Consider the following 19160-nt stretch of genomic DNA (forward strand, 5'->3'; position numbering starts at 1 on the left):
CTCCTGCGTCTATAGGGACCAGGCTGGGATTTGAAATAGGGTGAGAAGGAAGTGTGGCAAATTGGAGAGTCTAGTTTAGGCTCTGTCCCAAGGGAGCACTTGGATCTGTTCCAGCCAATTGTTATTGAATGGAAACATGGGTCCACTGTTGCTAAATGTCATTTTTCGAGAGAAGCTGGATTTTTGTATGCAATCTTCTGATTTATAAAAGGTTAAGCAACTAATTTAAAAATATTTAAAACCTTAGGAGGATCATCAAAGTATATTTGCAATCAGTTTGTGGCCCTGCAATCACTATGTGGCTACCAGTTTGCTATCTCTAGTTGAGATATTTTCCTGGCTCAAGGCAGGGTTGTTCTTTCCAGGTCTTCTTTAGTCCCTGAGTCCCACAAGTAACAGAGGTTTATTGAGATCTATGTGTCCCACACTATTCTGGGCTTGGGGTGGGAGAGTGGATAGAAGATTATAAGGCAGAGTCCTCACCCTCAGTTTAAATTCTGAAGAGGAAGCAAGATTAACGGGTAATCCTTCCTCCCACAAATATCTATGAAGCACCTTCTATGAGCAACACTTTATGTTGGTGGATGTAGCTTATTTGCCCTTTCAGATTGTGAACTCTCTACCTCTCCAGGGCTTCCGAGACAAATTAAGGTCGTAATGGAAAATTAGAGGTGTACAAATTGCTAAAAGGCAATCTGGTAAAATGCCAAAATGGCAGAGCAAAGTCCGTGGATTCAAGAGTGACTTCCTGAAAGGCAATTGCACAGGAAATCACCTGAGCAAAGGTACGGAGGAAAGAACCTGAGCAAAAGAGTGGAGAATGAGAGACCCCAGTGCCCTCAGGAATGTCAGGAGGCTCATTTGCTGGGGGAGTGAGAGCAGGGAAGAGGCTGTTGCAAGAGAGGAGATGAGCGATGAGGAGGCCTTCGCCAGGGTGGTGGCAGTGAGAATATAACAGGAGGGGACAGTGTGAGAGACCATGAGACAATGTATCAGTGGAATAAATAGTGCTTGGAAATGAGGTGGGTGTGGGGGCCAGGGCAAGGCAATGGTCAGAAAATACTCCTAGAATTGAAACCTAAGTACTTCGAAAATACTCATAGAGTTCAGTACCAGGAATACACGCACACTCACACACACACGCTAGTTTTTGGCAAGGAGATAAACAATGCCTTTTGACATATTGAGTTTTAGGTACCAGAGGAACAGCTAGGTGGAGAGATCCTGAATATGGGGAAAAAATATTAGTCTAGAGCTTTAGAGAAAGGTTGGAGCTAGAGATAGACGTTTTGGAGGATTCTTTTTTTTTAAAGATTTTATTTTTTCCTTTTTCTCCCCAAAGCCCCCCAGTATATAGTTGTATATTCTTCGTTGTGGGTCCTTCTAGTTGTAGCATGTGGGACGCTGCCTCAGCGTGGTTTGATGAGCAGTGCCATGTCGGTGCCCAGGATTCGAACCAACGAAACACTGGGCCGCCTGCAGCGGAGCGCACAGACTTAACCACTCGGCCACGGGGCCAGCCCCCATTTTGGAGGATTCTTAATCAAGATGATGAAGTGTGAGGGTAGATAAGATTGTTAAGAGGGTGGTGGTGGAGAAGAGAACCTAGCTGAAGGAAAACTTTGAGGAATACTGAGTTAGGATATCCAATAAAAAAGATTCTTCTGCAAAATAGAGGATCAGGAAAAAAAGCTAAAAAGGAAGTTGCAGTAACAGCCCTCAATTCAGCTGAAGGCCAGAGAAAGCGTGGACAACTCAAGAGACTCTGGTAATTAATGAGTCATCAAGAAATCACCAATGAGCAGCTTCGGTTAGTTTGGGGTGGAGAGTGGAAGTCAAGATGCAAAAGAGTTGGAGTCAGTGGGTGATGAAGAATTAGCAACAAGCCGTGAAGGAAACTCTTTCTATCATTTGGGTAGGAAAAGAATAGAGAGGGCTCAGCTGAAACAGCACTGATGAACATAGATGGAATGTCACAGCAGCAGGTGAGTCCTGAAATACTACTTGAGGGTGGGGTTTCCTGTATGTCCTTGGACCCCGGCCTTCCCTCACTCAGACAGCTCAGCCTTGCAGTATTTATGGCCTCAGGGAAGGGGTGCTGCAGGCAAGTATTTCTCAGGGTATCATCAATACCTTTGGAGGAATACAAGGCTCTCTGGTTTTGTGATGAGATAAAGAGCTCCTGGCTGAGGGAGGAGGAGGGTCGTAGGGGAAGTGAGAGGTACGTTAAAATTGTGTTTCCGGAGAAAGGCGTCCTGCTCTCTGCAGCTCTGTGATGGTTAATTTTATGTGTTAGCTTGTCTAGGCTATGGTGCCCAATTGTTTGGTCAATCACTAGTCTAGATGTTGCTGTGAAGGTATTCCTTAGAGATGTGGTTAACATTTACAGTCGGTAGACTTTAAGTAGATTACCCTCTGTAGTGTGAGTGGGCGTCATCCAGTCAGTTGAAGGTCTTAAGAGCAAAGACTGAGGTTTCCCCAAAAAGAAGAAATTCTGTCCCCAGACTGTAACATAGAACCCTTGCCTGACTTTCCAGACTTTGGACTCAAGACTGCAAGATCAATTCTTACTTGAATTGCCAGCCTGCCAGCCTGCTCTACAAATTTTCAACTTGACAGTCCCCACAATCGCATGAGCCAAGTTTTAAAAATAAATCTCTCTCTCTCCCGTATATGTGTATGTATACATGTAAAGATATAGGATATCTACATATATACATATCCTCATCTATCCTGTGGGGTTCTGTTTCTATGGAAAACCCTGACTAATGCAAGCTCTTTAAAACTTCCAGAGGGGTTCAGGTAACCTGAAAGCAGTGGAGAGTTTCCTAGGTATAAGACTCCAGAGAAGAAGTGGTAACTGAAGTGAGGGAAGTAGGAGTGGCAGGACAATGGTGAATTAGGGGCCCAAGCTCCTTCTAAAAGGGTTGACTTTTACTCAACCCTAAACAAGGGTTGCCATGTGGGAATGGAGTCTGGTGTTATCAGATAATGTGATTAATTACGAGAAGCCAAACTCCACTTTATTATGAGAAATCCCTATAGGAAGAATTCTGTAGAAGAGGTGGGCTTTGAGCATTTCCAAAGAAGTGCAGTCTATACTGAAGTGTAGGAAATACTGGGTTTGAAGCCACATAAAATAAGCACAGCCCCTTTTTATACCCAGGGACATCCTGCACAAAGCGGAAAATAGATGCCATGAGTTTGAGCCTCTCTGAAGGAAATAAATGATGCTAACTTTGGTTAACCAAGGCCTTTGTTTTCATTTAATCGCTGCAATGTTTCCTTGATTTAATGCTTAGGGAAAAAGTGGGGAGTGAAGAGGGCTCACTTTTTCATTGATCTCATTTATGTCATGTCTTTTAATCCTGTCAGATGTATTTTTAGACGTCTTTAAATGAATGGAATTTCATGAAGACAAGGTAACTTCCTGAAACTTCAACCCAAGTTATTTCTGTCTTGCTACTTTGAAAGGGCATAAGGGCCCACAAAGCAGAGACAAGAAGGAACGAACAACAAAGGTGGAAAGTAAGCCCTTGTACGTAGGAGGCAGGCTGCATGGAGCATGAGATCCTGTGGCAGGAGGTATGGATGTGAATCAAAATTGTATAGCAGTGTTTTTCCCTAAGAAAAAGGGTTCAGTGAAACAGACCAACCTATCATTGAAAGTGACATAAATGCTGGTGAGTATTATTGAGCCATAGAAAGCTCAACTGATGATGATTTTTTTCTTTTAAAAAGCAGCTAATTGCCAAGGATATATTTCCCCCTGCTTTTCAATGCATTCTGATGTTAAAGCGAACTCAATGATTCATGTGATTGAACAAAAATATGTGTTATTACATAAGAGGAGGGAAATGATTAAACCATCACTTGGTGGCCTCTCATTTCCTTGTTCATTATGCAACACATGGAGTACCTTGAAGTTTTCTCTTCTCTTAATAGTGAAAAATATCCTTTGGCTGAAATGGTTTTAGGTAAGCCATTTGTACTAAGAATTCAACACCAAAAATAATAATGCTCTAATTCTGGAAACTTGCCCTGGAATATGCTGAGTGCCAGATGGCACTAGGAGCATCAATAAAAGACAATAATTTCCAATGCAGTGAGTGAAATGCTCATAGCAGATGCCACTAGCTGCGGGGCCACATTGGCTGCACATGGGGTCTCTGGGAGGTATACTTTGCCAGGGCTCATTTTTCACCCTGTTTAGCTTGCTCTTCTAGAAGACTGCAGAATGAAATGGGATAGTGTTTCTCAACTTTGGCTGCAAATCGGAATCACCTGGGAGACTTAAAATATGTATTGATTCCTGGGTCCTATTACCAGAAACTCTTGTTTAATTGGTCTGCATTGTGGCCTAGGCATCGGGGTTATTTTTAAAGCTTTCAAACTATTTCTAATGTGCAGTCCAGGTTGGGAGCTGTTGCTCTGTTACAGAGCTCAGTAAGTTATGGGTTCTAGAAAGCAAGAGCTTGAAAAGAACTAATTCCTTGCTTTATAGATAGAGCAACTGACGTTCAGAGAGACCAAGTGATTTGCTCAAAATCACACATCTTATTAATAGCAGAGTGGTGACTAGAACCCATCCCAATGTTTTTTCTGTAATACTCTACCACACAGGCTTTGGCTGATTGGCTGGAGAGAAATTAGGGACTTAAAAGTACTTGTGAAGTTGTCAAAATATTGTATAAGTAGCTACCCACCATGTCTATATACAGGGCCAGCCACAAGCTCTCCATTCAAAAATGTTATTCTGGGTTGTTGGGTCTCTAGATCTGCATGGAGTCCAGTCTCTCAGCCTATCCATCTTTGGGCTTCCCATTAGAAGTTAAAATGCTTGCTAAGATAGGCAGGTGTTGACAAAGACTAATTAAAGTCCTGTGTAAGTTCTGCTCTTTGGTGAGGTCCTTTGTCTTCACAGACTTCCATGCATGGTCTTTGCGCAGAGGAAACCCCCTGGTTTTTTATTATTTTGCCCTAGTCAACCAGTTGATCAACAAGTGGTGATGAGCACCTGCTAGAAATAAGGATCTATGCTAGCTGCTTTAAGCATGAAAGATGCATGACATGGTTGCTGCTTTCAATCAACATATGACATAAATGAGGGATAAGACATCACGGTGGACATCTTTTCTTGCTTGCCCAGTATCCCTTGGGGAGCCACCTCTTTCACCTTCTTAGCTCACATGTATGTGGCCAGCCCTACCTCTAGATTAATGGCTGGGCATAAACCCCAGCCTTGGCCAAAATAGCCTGAGACTAAGGAATGGGCACATGACGCAAGCTGAACCAAACAGGGACAGCCCAAGACTTAGTGGAGCTCTGCAGAAGAGGCTCCATTCTGGACTCCAACTTTCCCCACAAGCACAGCTGAGGGAGGAGAGAGAGCATTGCTCCGATGGCACTGTTTGAGCCCCTGGATTCAGCCTTGCCTGAAGTTCCCTGGACTTTCCTGAAGACCCAGGTCTTCCCAGGTACATAAACCGTAACCTCCCCACCTCTCTTTTTCTCTTGAGCTAGTTTGAGTTGGGTTTTTCTCCTTGTCAACTAAAAGAGCCCTAACACGTGGAACTTTATCTTAGACCACTTCAGTTGTTTGGACAGTCTGCTCTCATTCATCTTCTGGACGTCAAACCTAGCTGAGGTTTTTGGCCAGCATGAGTGCTAATAAATTGGCTGTGCTGCCACACCTTTTTAGTGGCTATTTTAAGGTCAATTTGTTTTCAGGAGGTGGTGAGAAACTGCTGGGGATATTTGTTTGGTGCTATGTAAGTTAATTTGATTTTCACTGGTAACACCCTTGTTCGATGGGACTCTGGCATCACAATAGCCATTCTTGATGAGACTTGCCACTTTTCTGTAAAATAAATTCCCCACCTGTCTGAATACTAACCAGAGAGTCAACTTTGGGGCAGCCTTTAATTCTTTGGCTATTTGCATATAAATGAGGTATAGTTGAATATGTGACTTGGAAGTTCAGCTAGCTTCTCAGTTCATAATTCTATACAGCAAACTGATCCATAATCACAGATTTGTCCCTGATGGGGTTACTGAATAGGCAAACTCAGGCTGTGCTTAGGATACCAAAAAAGACAAGAAGTATTTTTGAAATATATTTGATATTTTAAAAAAAGCATCAAAATATTCATCATAAGAAATATTAGAACTTTGTTATCTTCTACTCATTTTGTGATTTAGAATTGTGTTAATTTTTAATTATGTGTCAGTAGGAAATGGGAGATGTACCATAATATTGCCTCTAAAGATTTTAATCTGCCTCTAAATGCCAAGTAGCATGAAAGCAAGAACTGAAGAAGAAAAAGGTATACTAGTGTGGAAAATGAGGGTCCAAAGAGAGGGGGAGCAGGGAAGGGCCATAGACTCCTTAATCATTGGCCTACAAAACACTTCTTAGTAGAGAATGTTCGAGAAGCAAGCCAAAGGTTGCATTATTTTATGCAGAAAGAGGAATCTCGATTCTTTTGTAAACAGTTTGTGGTTTCAAAGACTCTGGCTTTCAAATTTATTTAAAACATCTCTTGCTTCATGAATTGGCCTCAGGCACTCCTCCGTAAGTTATTTATGTGGTCCTCCACTGCTGCTGCAGGGTTATATCAAGCCACAGCTGTATAAACAAAGCCTAGTAACCTATTGGTTGGATTTAGCAGACACTTCAGTCTGTTTAAATCCACTGACATTTCAAATTACTATGTCTCCAGATTCTTCACAGAACAACCACTAAAGGTGACAGGGCTGTTTAGAAACAGCCCTAAAGACAAATAATATGTGTGTTCTAGAGAATGACCACTGAAGAAATGGGACTGGAATTCTATTTACACTCAAAATCATAGAGAGAAATTTCAAAGGGGCTGGAAGGGAGTCAAGATATTTCAGAAAGGAAGGAGGTTTCAGACAGTCTTTACATTAGTGATGCAAACCTGAATTTTCCATGGACAGTGCATGATTAATAGTAGTAATTTATTGGCCAATTGTGAAATGTTGAATTTCCCCCCTCTACGTTCTTTCTTAGGTAAGTTTTTAGGTGGGTTTTTGTTTGGGTTCTCCAAGCAGATCTGGAGGCAAGGCTGAGTTTAGCTAGTTGTTCCAAAGTGGATCCCAAAAAACATCCCTGAAGGAGTGGGAAGAGTTAGAAAGGGAAGAGAGGAAAGCCAGTAATAAGTGGATTACCACTGCGGGTAACTATGGCTCAGTCCTCCTGGGAGCCTGCCAGGAACTGAGTAGAATGAGGCTCAGGACTTTCCTAGGGAGGGTCAAACAAGTTAGGGTATTTATCCACCAACTCACCCTTCATTGGTGAAGGATTGCTGCTAAGGGCTTTGAATCCTGAAGAAAACCTTCAGGCAGGGAAGGAGATGGCTAGGTACTTTAGAAGTTGTCAGCAAGGAAAGGTTTACCCTTGCTTCAGGTGAGTAGGTCAAGGAGAATAAGGGGTGGGGCCTCAACAGAGTTAGCCACACTAGCCATTTTTATATAGGTGAAAAGCATAGGCTTGTCATGAGAAATTGTATTTACTTTGTCCAACAGGAAGAGGGTCTATTTGACTATTTCCTAAAAAAAGACTTAACTGGAATGATTTGGGAAGCTTTCCCAGTCACACCCTTCAGCAACATTAACATGACATGTGAACAGAGTACCTCTGTGATTGGAAATATTATGATGCCATTAACATCATGCTTTTGGAACTTTTAATAACGTGAAAAATGCTAAATGAAATGCAACTGTAAAGTGAAAAAATCAAGTAATAAAACTATAATTTCATTCACCTGAGAAAAATATTTTTACACAGGAAAAAAGAAGACCAGAAAGAAATACACCAACATGTTAATGATGTTTATCTCTGGGTGGTGAGATAATGGATAATTCTATAACTTTTTGTACTTTTCTTCATTTCCCAAATGTTTTATATTGAATATTTTTCCTTTTTTTTTTTAAGTTAACGTGCTTTTGGTTTTCTCTGTATGATCAGGTTAAATGGGAAGCTTGCTGTGTAGACAGGTGGATTTACTCTTGAGCTTGTTGGTTTGAACACTGGAGGCAGGCTGTTACTCAGCCCTGTCTTGGCTGTCCAGTTCCCCTGGGCAATCTGACAATCTGTAGATGCACGTTTCAAGGTTAGCTCAGAAGTCTGTTTCTGCATGAACTTTCGAGGCCAAGAGGGCAGTTCACAGATGGTATCTGCCCAGAAAGACTTCTGTAAGGGCTGTAGGGAGATAGTGGCTGTTACCTACTTGAGTCAGAGGAGATCACCAAGGAGGCAGTCCCTGGGAGGGGTTCTCTATGTGTCCTTTTGGGGTCAAGCTGAGAAGCACGTCCTGGTTCACTTTTATATCAATTTATTGTCCTCAATTAGCAGCATTCAGGCTAGTGGTGGCCACAGGGTCGTGTCTTCTCAGCCCTATGTGAGAATAAGCACAGAGTGAGAAGTGGTAGAGGAATATAAACAAGGGTATCCTGATGGAGGTAATATTCCAGAGGGAAGGTAATGTAATCTATTGAAAAAGATTGATCCTATAAAGAGGATGTGATTAAAGACGAACAAATAAAATGTGTGTTAGGAGTTTGGGAGGTGGTTGGAGAGGGGTGCTCTGGGAAAGAGAGTCATTGTGGAGTGCAGTGGTTGACAAAGGCTTTCTAGAGAAGGTAGTGCTTTGAATAATTGGTCAATCATAAAATGATGAAAATCCACCTAACTCAGTAGTGTTTTGGGTCTTTGTCTTGGGTCATGTACAGCCCCGAGTATCCAGAATTCCGAGCATGGTTCTGCCTCAGATTCTCTGTGTATCATCAGAAGTATGTTTTCTCGGCCCATAAAATGCCAGTGCTAACAGCCACCTGCCCTACAGGAGTGTTATGATGAGTAACTGATGGTAAACATCCTGAGTAAACTTGGTGGTGCTGTTGCTAAAGGCTTGAAAATGTCAGACGATTAAATATAGTCAGGCACCAGTGGGTTCCTGAGATACGAAACAGTGATACAGATAGAAAGCTCAAGCAGGCTTGAAACGATGTCCAGAATTGGCAAGTCAGTTCAGGAGGGATTTCTCTTCTCAGGTATGCTAGCTACAAGCTCGATATAGAGAGCTGGAATCAGCTGAGGACTATTTATTCAATTCCTCGTGTGTGCTTAGCGCTAAGCTGGGTAATATTAGGGGAATTTAAAACATCAGTAGAAAGAGTGTTGTTCTGGTGCGTTTCTGGCCCACAAACCTGATCCGGAAGCTATAAATCCTCAGGAGTGCAGACACTCAGCTAGCTCTGTATCACGGAGTTGACAGAGCCCTTAGGAAGAACCCAAGAGAGGCTCAGTCTTCCCCAAAGATCTGATTCATCCCTGAAACTGATTCTAATCACGTCTTTGAGCACAAGACCTCATTACACACTTGCTTGTTCTATTAACATGAAATGGATTCATGTGAGTCATGAAGTTGTGCACCAAAAACAAATGAGCAAACAGAAACAGCGGAGTCCTGCCCCGGTGCACACAGAGAGCACACCTTTCTTTATAGTGGACTATGAACAGTCTGGCGAACCAACCCTGCACACCCAGCTGCGTAAATACTCATGGGGCCACCTCTCCCAACTTTGGGACAGGGGCAGTTCCGCTGACCAAGGGAACAAGAACAGGTCAGGGTTTCCTTGGTCAGTTCTGGACATCAGGAGGGGCTGTGTGGCTATTTTTGTACAGCCGTATACTCTTCTACACCAGGCTGCAAACCACCTGATAAGAGACCTTCTAATTAATCTGGAGTAGAAAAACAATAAGCAAACAATCAAAATAAGGCCACAGGAACACAGTAATAACATTCCCTTGAGATGATAGTGGCAGCACTTTTGTAAATATGGACTCACTAAGTATGAAGCTGGAAAACAAACCTGGTTTATAGCTGGGCCAACCATGTAAAGTGCTGGTACTCCCTGGGAGTTTTTTGCTGGCCCTGGGATCAAGCCTAGAACTGAGTTCTCCTTTACAGGCAACCTATAGTCTTCCTTGGCAGTATCTTCTATGCCCCATCTAAATTCAGAAAGGTCTTTCTCTTCTGGGTTATAACAGTCTTTTCTCCCAGTGACTGGAGACATGAGGAAGCAGGATCAGCTACAGGTGATGACATGTGGGCTTACAGAAACATTCTTTTTGAATATGGAAATACACTGTTTTCTTTCCCCTCTCCCTTTTTTGTCTGCACTACAAGGACCTGATGTAAAGTCCCCTCTCTTCTTGGGGGAGTTTGCTGACCAGGGCCTTCTACACCACGGGAAGACAAAGCTAACATTTGGTTTGTTAATCATCATACTATGGGTAGAGCAGGCTAAGAAACCATTGTAAAAGAATGAGAAAGAGCAGAGGTGAGTGTCTTAGAGGAAGCCGCATAGCGGAGAGGAAGAGGACAGACATATGTGGGTCTCTAGAGAAGAGAATGTGACCCTCCTATGGTTCGGGAGCCCAAGGAAGTGATGTTGAATGATGTGCCTGAGGAGATGGGGACACATGCTCTGGGGTTCTCGGTCCTGGAAGCAATTCCTGTGCCTCAAGCATGGATAGGGCAGCCTTCCTTAGGCTAGTGTGTGTCTATGTGTGTATGCATCTGTGTGTCTAACAGCCCAGCAGAGTGGGACTTCCAAATGAAGATCCAGTTGATTCATAGAAAATAGAGATCTGGTCCTTCTTGCACCCAAGTAAAAGTAGCTGCCCTAAGCCTTCTTTCAGGATCCACATCAGACTGGCCTATACATGTGACTCTGTAACTCAGAATCTCTACTTGGCACACTCAGGGGCTCATCCAGATTTTGTAGGACTGAAATTTATTTAATCCAGGGAGCCTTTTTTAAGAAAAAGAAAACAAACTCATAAACATAAAATCAGCTGGAGAGCATCAGAAGGAGCCTGTGCAGTTGAGGAAAGCTGAGCTGAAGTTTCATGAGTTATGTGATAAATCCTGCTCTGCTGGCGTTATTACACTTTGTCCTGGTTAAGCTGGTAGAAAAAGAGCCCTGAAGGGCTCTTCCTGCACCCTCCATGGACATCCTTCCTTCTCTTGATGTATTTCACACTTCCTGATTTCTCTAGCCTTCCACACCATCCAAACAAGGGAGGCTTTGAAAATGGGTCATTTACACAATTTGTTTGAAGGCTGACTCTCTCCCTGAACTAGGTTACTCAACCGTGTGTTTACCTTTAATTTTTAAAAAATCTTTCATTGCAGAATGAAAGGCGTCATGACTTTGGTAATCTCCCTCCTTACTGAGTCTCCGCCTTCCCCTTCTATATGCAACCATTTTTAAGAGAAAATTTTGGCATCAGCAAGCAGTCCAGATTAGGAGGAGGAAGGAAAGGGACTTCCCTTCAAACCTCACTGGAACTATTTATCGGATCTTAAAGGGAGACTGATTTGCTCCCTTAATGAGAGCAAGCACAGCTCTGAGTCTCTCTCCATATGAGGTACAACAGATTTTTCCAAGACAGATTGACATTCTCACAGCTGGAAGAATACTCAGGTTTGCATAAATGGTCAACATTCTCCGAATCACCACAGCAGAGAGATGAAGAAGAACAATGGAGTCTTTTTTGTGGCCTTTGCTAGAGAAGGCACTAAGCATCCCATTTCACCAAGACAGACGATCGTTTCACTGAAGACATGCAAAAGAAAGACTGTGCCATCGATTCTAAGGAGAATTCCAAAACATTCTGAGCATGGTGTTTATGCTACTCATTCAGACATTTGGTCTCATTTGAAAAAGGAAATCTCATTGTTTAGGAATTAGAGCTCAGATACGTTTAAATAAAAATACCACAGAATGTTTAAAGGTGTAGTGCTTTATATATAAAATATTGTTTACCTTAGTTGACATTTTTAATTTTCTTTGCATTGAGCGTAATGAATAAAGAAACAGCGGGATCTTGAAATAGAAAAAAACAGCTTATATTTGTTTTCCATATTTGGGTTTATGACCTTGCTTTCTTTTTTTGGTTTGTTTTTTTCTGGTTTTTTGCCCTTTTAAAAAGCAACTGAAAATCTCAAGACTTCAGAAGAGGATTAGGAGTCCAAGAAACAGCCTTGGTCTGAGGTGAAAGAGCAGTGCACAGGGAGTCAGGAGACCTGGGGTCCAGGCCTCCTTTGGCCACTGGCCAACCAGTGTGGGGTCTTGGTCCACATCTCTCAAGCTCTCTGCCTTGACTTCTTCATTAGTGCAATGAGAAGCTGGTCTGGGTCATCCCTCAGGTCCTTCCCAGCTCTTGTGCTTTAAAGATTTTCCTCTGAGAATTCCCGAGCCTTTACATAACTCACAAGGCGAAGAGTCCATTTAGGGTAAGCACAGGGGCCTCTGCTGTTCTCTCATCACCACAGAACTGGTCGAGCTCAGAAAGATATTTTGGCCAAACGCGGTATGGGAACAGCATGTTCAGACCCAGGCAGGGAGAGCCAATAGAATTCATCATCCTGACAATGCAGGCATTGGAACGGGCTGCTGTCCAGCGTGGGGCTTGATGGGGAAAACCGGCTTTTGGTCAGCATCGTAGTGTAATGAAAATGTGTACCAGGGGAGACCTAAAACCAAGGGGGGCCCAACTCTGCCACCAACACTGTCTCACCTTTGGCCAAGTCACTCGCCTCTCTGGGACACTATATCTTTATATGTGTGAAGTGAGGGTAATAAGATCAGCCCTGCATGGCTCAGCAGGTTTTCATAAGGTCAAAATACGTAAGGAAGTAAAAGGGTTTGAAAACAATACAAAGACACACGAGTAGAAAGATTGCGATTAGCTTTGAAAGGTGCTTCTGCCCTTGTGCCTGGGGAGGAAGCAGGGTTGGGGAATTTCAGCACAGGGATGAAGGGGGAGGAGGCTGGGCTGGGGAAGGAGGAGAGACAGGTTAGATAAAAAGCAGGACTGGGGGCCCCCGTGAACACAGGGGAAGGCTGCTACCCAGCAGTTGGCTTCACGCTGGGGTATTTGGAAGCTCTGAGCCTACTGTTCCACTTCAAAAGGCCCTCTGTTTATTGATGGCATGGCCTTCCTGCGGGAAATATCTGTTGCATGATTTGTCTAAACAGAAAATACCTGGGCTTGGGCTATAGGGGCTGATACGCTGATGTCCCAGCCTAGGACTTTCTTGCCTTGTGAGACACATGGGAGCCCTGTTCTGTGGTTCCTGGCATGCTACACAATAACCATCCACCTTGATCATTTCACAAGGGGGGCTCCCCTCCATGGACTAGTGAGGCAGCGACAATGCTGAGATAGAAAGCAGGCCAAGTAATAGCATTAGTGATAATCATAGTTACTATTTATGGAGCACCATGTGCCAGATGCTGAGCTAATTCTTTTACATACATTTGCTTATTTGACCTTCACAGCTGCCCAATGAGTTTGTTATATTATTATTATTTTCCTCCGATTTAGAAAGGTTAGGAGAGGTCATGGAACCCTAAATCTCCTATCTTGTCTTCATGATGGAATTGACTTTGAACCCAGGTTTTTTTGGATTCTAAATTGTCACCTCAAGCATTGTGCAGTGCTGTTCAGCCCAAAGTTGTCTGGACTTGAGTACAACCCCAGAGTAAAAATCAAGTCAGTTGTGAGCAATGAAGAGACCAGGACACAAAGATGCAACAGTGCTCCAAAAAGGGCTTGATTTGCTCCCTTATTTGGTGAGGATAACATAAGCAAAATAATAAAATATAAATAAAAACAGTCATTCTGCACTGGTCTAGGAAAAGTAAGATGCCCTAGTGGGGACAAAAATGATTGGTTGTTGACCATTCCAGCTAGTGGTGTGCTGATGCTTGCTGGCTTGCACTGGCTTGCACTTGCCTTCAAGAGCCAATTGTGTGCATCTCTTCCCAACTCCACATTCAATGAAGCTAGGTTAGTAGCTTCAACTTGGCCAAGGTTGGAGTATTAACACGTGGAAAATGGTAAAACACTACAAATCAAGCTTTATTTCCCTGTAGAGCCAGTTGTCAAACATGTACCTGCACTGATTCTAGCCCTGTTTGTCATTTTTTTTTCAATGAATCATTGAAGGCTTGTTTGTGAAATGTGGTGTCTAAAAGGAGGTCTTAGCTCTACACATTTAAGTATTATATAAGAATTGAAGGAGCCATTCTAACACGTGCAGGTGAAGACGTCCACTGAAAGATGCTCAATAACCAAACAGGCTCAGACAATTTAATGAGTGACAGGACCTTGTTGTCAGTTCCAGTAGAGCATCTTGCTCTCGGAGCTGCCATCTGTGCCTGCAGGGGAAAGGATCTGTGATCGGAATTTCCTTTAGCAAGGTGTGGTGGCTAGGATTGTGACAGTGAGACTCCATGTCTGTGTGAATGACCTTTTCCTTTTTGACATCTTAAAATAACCTACCAAAGATAAAGTGGATACATGAATCGAAGCACAGAGCTGAATGGATTCATGTGAGGAAAATATTTTGTCATATCACCTAACTTCTCAGCTACATCTGCATTAACCAGATACAGCACTTATAATGTTATCTATAGCATCACCTCCCTTGATTTTCCAAGGAAATGAGAGTTAGGACTAGAATGGAGAAAGAGAACTAAAGATTACCCCCACATCTCAGTTTTTCTATTACTTTGAGAGCCTCGTATTAACCCTTTTGTCTGAAATGAAGTGTGAGTATTTCAGCTGTTCTTCCAGCTCCTTCTTTCCTTTCTCCGTGTAAGTATCATGGGCAGGTGGAAATGTCTCAGACATTTATCCCAACATCTTTTGACTAGAGCACTAGACAATCTCTTCTTACTAAGGCCCCCTCCAGTTCAAAGAGTCTTTGCCTAAATAACTGCCGTCCGTGGGGCCCCGTAGCACAGTCAACTCTTTAAGTGTGCTGTTCCCAATGGTTTGAGGGAGGACTGGCTTTCAGTCCTAGTTCTCCGGCCCATTTAAGACCTTTGTTCCTTCAAAGGCTGCTTGCCTTCCTGATCTGGACTGAGCAGGTGGAAGGATACGTTCCTTCAGATTCCCTAGTAAAATAGCAGCCAGAACTGTAGTAAAAATAACAAGAGATTAAATGACCCACTCTGAGCGGCCAATAGCTCACATGGCAGGGACTGGAGAGCCCTGGGACAGCTGTGAGGCCCTGCCTGGGGCATGCTTGCTTCTGCTGAGCACTGCTCCTCCCATGGGGGATCTTATATAAGACCGGGAGACAGCAGCCCGCCCCTCCCTGCTGCGACAGTTCACAGGACACAGGATTAGCTGGCTAAAGCCAAGCTCTATTTCTGGAAGGCAGAAAGTTCAGCTGAGGGGTAGCTACTGGAAGATATTTGTTTATTCCATTGAAGGGAGCAAAGACAGAGTCTCCTAGAGAAAAAATTGTTTTAGGAAACCATTTTGTACAGATAAGCCAAGAACATTTGAGATCAGAGTAGGGAAAGAAACCAGGGAGAGTGAACAAACTTGAAAGTAACTCTGCTCCTCCTGTTGTCATGCCTTCCTTTGGCTACTGCACAGATTCAACTCCAGGATTTTAAAAGTATAATTTATCCAGTAAGCCTGATGAAATAAGACTAAGATTTTGCCTTTGCCACCAATCTAAGTTTGGTTTGTTTGGATACACATCATGCATAAATTCTAATTATACAGTAAATTCTGATCATTCGACATCCTGGGAATTGCTGTTAGCACAAACACCAGATCCCCAAGCCAGGCTAGACATTTGTGATTACATTCAGGTTTCAGGGAGGGGCATTGTTATCCTGCATGCCCTTTTCTGTTCACTGTCTCACTAGGCAGTCCATTCCTTCAGGACAGAAGGAAGTGGGAGGTACGGTGATAATTTGATGTGGCTAATTAAGGAAAAATTATCTGAACTCATATGTCTTTGGTTGTGTGTGTGCATGCGGAATGGGTGTGTGGAGTCTGTTGGAAATGACAGTTTTGAAAGGGGGTAGGTCCAAAGCTGGGAAGGGGGAGCCAAGCTGGGATCTAAGAACAGAAGGTAAAAACTAGCAACCAAGGCAGGTTAAATGCAGGGACACTGAGGCATGTGAGCAGGGACAAATCCAGAAGGCAGGAACCAAATCAGGAAAAGGCTATGCTACAGTGGGAAAGGACAGAGAATGAACCAGGACGCTGAGCTTTGGTGAGACCCAGGACACTCTCAAAGCCCCAAAGTTAGCAAAGAGTCTGCATGCACCAAGGCCAGATGACCCTGTCTATGCTATGGGCAGGAGATTCTGTCACCACAATACTTCAATGAACTGCTTGATATCTAATATATATTCAGGTAAGCACTCAACATTTTTGGAAGACACACTTGGAAGCTGCTTTCAAAGACAAGTTTTTGAACAACACAAGAAAACAAATATCATGTGTTCTTTGTCAATGGTTTATTATTTTACCCTTTCTGTTTAAGCAGAGGGGTGCAAGAGTGAACTTGTGCCAAGTGGAGGATGGATGGGTGCCTGGGATGCCCATCGGGAGGCCATCAGAGTATTAAAGAGATGATGGTGGCCCAGACCAGGGTGACTGAGTGGTGGTTTGGAGGGGGGGCACGATGAAGCAGAAAAGGGGTGGAGATGCACAAAAGGGGGCAGATTTGAGTACTAATTAGACCAATGGTTGCAAATTGAAATGCCTATTGGCTTTAATATGTGTGTTAAATCTCCCATAATAAATTTCTTTTAATTAAAAGAAAGCAAGAGATGGAGAGCTCTGGTTACTGTACTGGAAACCTACAAGTTAAAAGAGACTTAAAAGTATCTACCAATTGCAATGCAGGGCTCTTATTTGGATTTTTTATTCAAGCAAATTGTTAAAAAGTTTATGTGACTTAGAAAGTTGAACGCTGACTTTTTGTATTAAGGAATTGTTATTTTTACATGTGATAATGGCATTGTGGTTTTTTGAGTCCTTATCTTCTAGAGATATATGCTGAGATATTTCTAGATGAAATCATATGACTGGAGTTTTCTCCAAAAAATATGGGGGCGTGGGAAGGAGTTAGCTGAAACAAGATTGGCTCTGGGTTGGTATTTGTTAAAGCTGGATGATGGGTTTATGGGGGCTCATTATACACGAAGCCAACACTTTCCTTGCAATGACAGCTGCTAGTGCCATGTCCCAGAAACTTCAGAGCTGCATGTCTGCTCTGCTCATATAGATGAACGTGCCTTTTGCTCTAGGATGAAGACATCCAAATGCCCACATTAATAGAGAGATGAAATAGAGTCACAAGAAGGTAGGAGTTGTAGAGGAGCTTTTTTGTTTATATTAAATGTATAGATCCAGCTCTTTCTGCTAAAAATTGAAAAAAAGAAGCATTCTGGAATTTACCAAGATGAGTAATGATGTGTGGGAGAGGTAGTTGCCCCCTTCTCTTTTCCTTCCTTAGAAGCTGAACCCTAATTGTTTGGCAGCTTCATTGCTGCCCAAACATTTCCCAGCCTCCCTATCATGAGGTGTGGATATGTGATTTAGTTCTGGCCAATGAGATATGAGCAGAAAAGTTATGTGGGACTTTCTGGAAGGCTCTTTAAAGGGAGCTGATTCATCTAGGAGGTGTGTCCCTTGTCTCTTCTCCCCTCTCTTTTTCCAGCCACCTGGAAGGCAGATGTGAGGTGTGGAGCTTCAGTAACCTTGCTGGACCATGAGATGGCCTTGGGATGGAAGCCACACACCTTGTGTGGCAGAGCAGAAAGAAAGAAGGAGCCTAGGCTGCTGAGGACTCTCTGAACTGTCTGTCTCTGGACTTGTTTTACAAAGTGAGAAAAAAGCTTCCTGTAGTTAAGCAAAAATTGCTTTCAGTTTTTAATTATATGCAAAGAGTCTTAATGCTAATTGATGGCGGTAACTGTTTATTGTTAATAAATAAAGCACTTTTTGGTATTATCTATCAGAAATAAAAGTGTATAGAGGCATTCACTCACCATTTCCAGTCAGGGCTTCACCATGGAGATATACTTCGGGAAATAAAATTGTTTTCAAGAGCAAACACTGTAAGTGACCTAAGCGTCCATGCATGGGGGTTGGTTAAGTGATCGAGCCTGCAGTGGGCTCTCAGGCCGCCATTCAAAGAATGAGATAGATCTGTTTGTTTTGCTACCAAAGAGACTCAGGTCTTATTATTAAGTGAAAATGAGTAAGTTACCAAAAAGCATGTGTAGTTTGATCTCTTTTGTGTAAAAAAATATATAAATATACATCTATGTATACTCTTTTTTTTTCCAGAAGGAAATGAAAACCTGCTAACTGAAGGGAGAGAGGGCCATGGAGTTGATGAGGAGAGAGGCTCTTATTTGTCACTGTATATATGTTTGTACAGATTAGACTTTCTCTCTATTATCTGTCTTTACAGTAATAAAAAAAGGTACTCACAGTAGCATACATTCACTCAAAGCCTAATTTTATAAATTAGTAGCACAAAGAGTTTGCCTTTATTAAATTTTCTTCAATATCACTATCTTAGTATCTAAGGTACAGTCCGATTTCTAGTCTGTACTAATTTAAATGGTTACATAAAGGCATTGTTGTCCCCCTCCCAACTCCCTGTCCCTGTCCTCCTCTCCTTCCTCCCGCTCTCTTTCACTCCCACTCCTTCCTCCTCGCCCCCACCTTCTCTCCCTCTCTCACTCTCCCCCTTCCATAAATGTGTAGTATTACCAACTCTCCAAGGACCTAGTCTCCTCAGGGCCCATGAGAGGATCAGGGGAGACCTGAACACTGAACACAGGGAAGAATCTGCCCAGGAATGGCTGAGCTAGCTAGGGATTCTGTCCACCAGCGCTGGGGCAGATACTGATATTCTCCCTTAACACAGAGTCCTGGGAACGCTCAGTGACCTCCAAGTGGTTTTCGCCAGGTTGTTTGTTTCCTGCAGATGAATGAAGACACATGTGCTCTGACAGGAGTTGGCTTATGTCTGGGAGTTTGTTTACTCATCCTGAAAATGAAGGCAAAGTTTATTTTGACTCCTTCCTGCAGCATGAGAGCTCTGCTTACAAGAGTGGGATGGCAACACAGGAAGAAGATAGCAGCAAGACAGCCATGCGCCAGGAGGCAGATGGCAGAAGAGGTGACATTTGTTTTCAAAGGATCTCAAGACCCTGTAAAGCTCACAAGAGTAGCTCAATTGGTGCTTCAATTCTAGAACAGTTATTTCTATGGGAAGTAACCTTAGTTG

At 42.9% G+C, this 19160-nt stretch overlaps 1 long non-coding RNA gene across 2 annotated transcripts; it reads left to right on the forward strand.

Annotated features, from left to right (window-relative positions):
• The first annotated feature begins 406 nt into the window (after window positions 1–406).
• LOC123289849 (uncharacterized) lies at window positions 407–18420 on the forward strand. Of its 2 annotated transcripts, XR_011505900.1 has the most exons (4): window positions 407–1985; window positions 3376–5477; window positions 17577–17742; window positions 18209–18420. It is a non-coding gene; the product is annotated as an uncharacterized lncRNA (long non-coding RNA). The 2 variants fall into 2 exon arrangements; XR_011505899.1 differs by lacking the exon at window positions 18209–18420 and having other exon boundaries at window positions 17577–18187.
• Window positions 18421–19160: the final 740 nt, after the last annotated feature.

This window comes from Equus asinus, chromosome 9 (genome assembly GCF_041296235.1).
Source record: "Equus asinus isolate D_3611 breed Donkey chromosome 9, EquAss-T2T_v2, whole genome shotgun sequence".
Taxonomy (NCBI): Eukaryota; Metazoa; Chordata; class Mammalia; order Perissodactyla; family Equidae; genus Equus; species Equus asinus.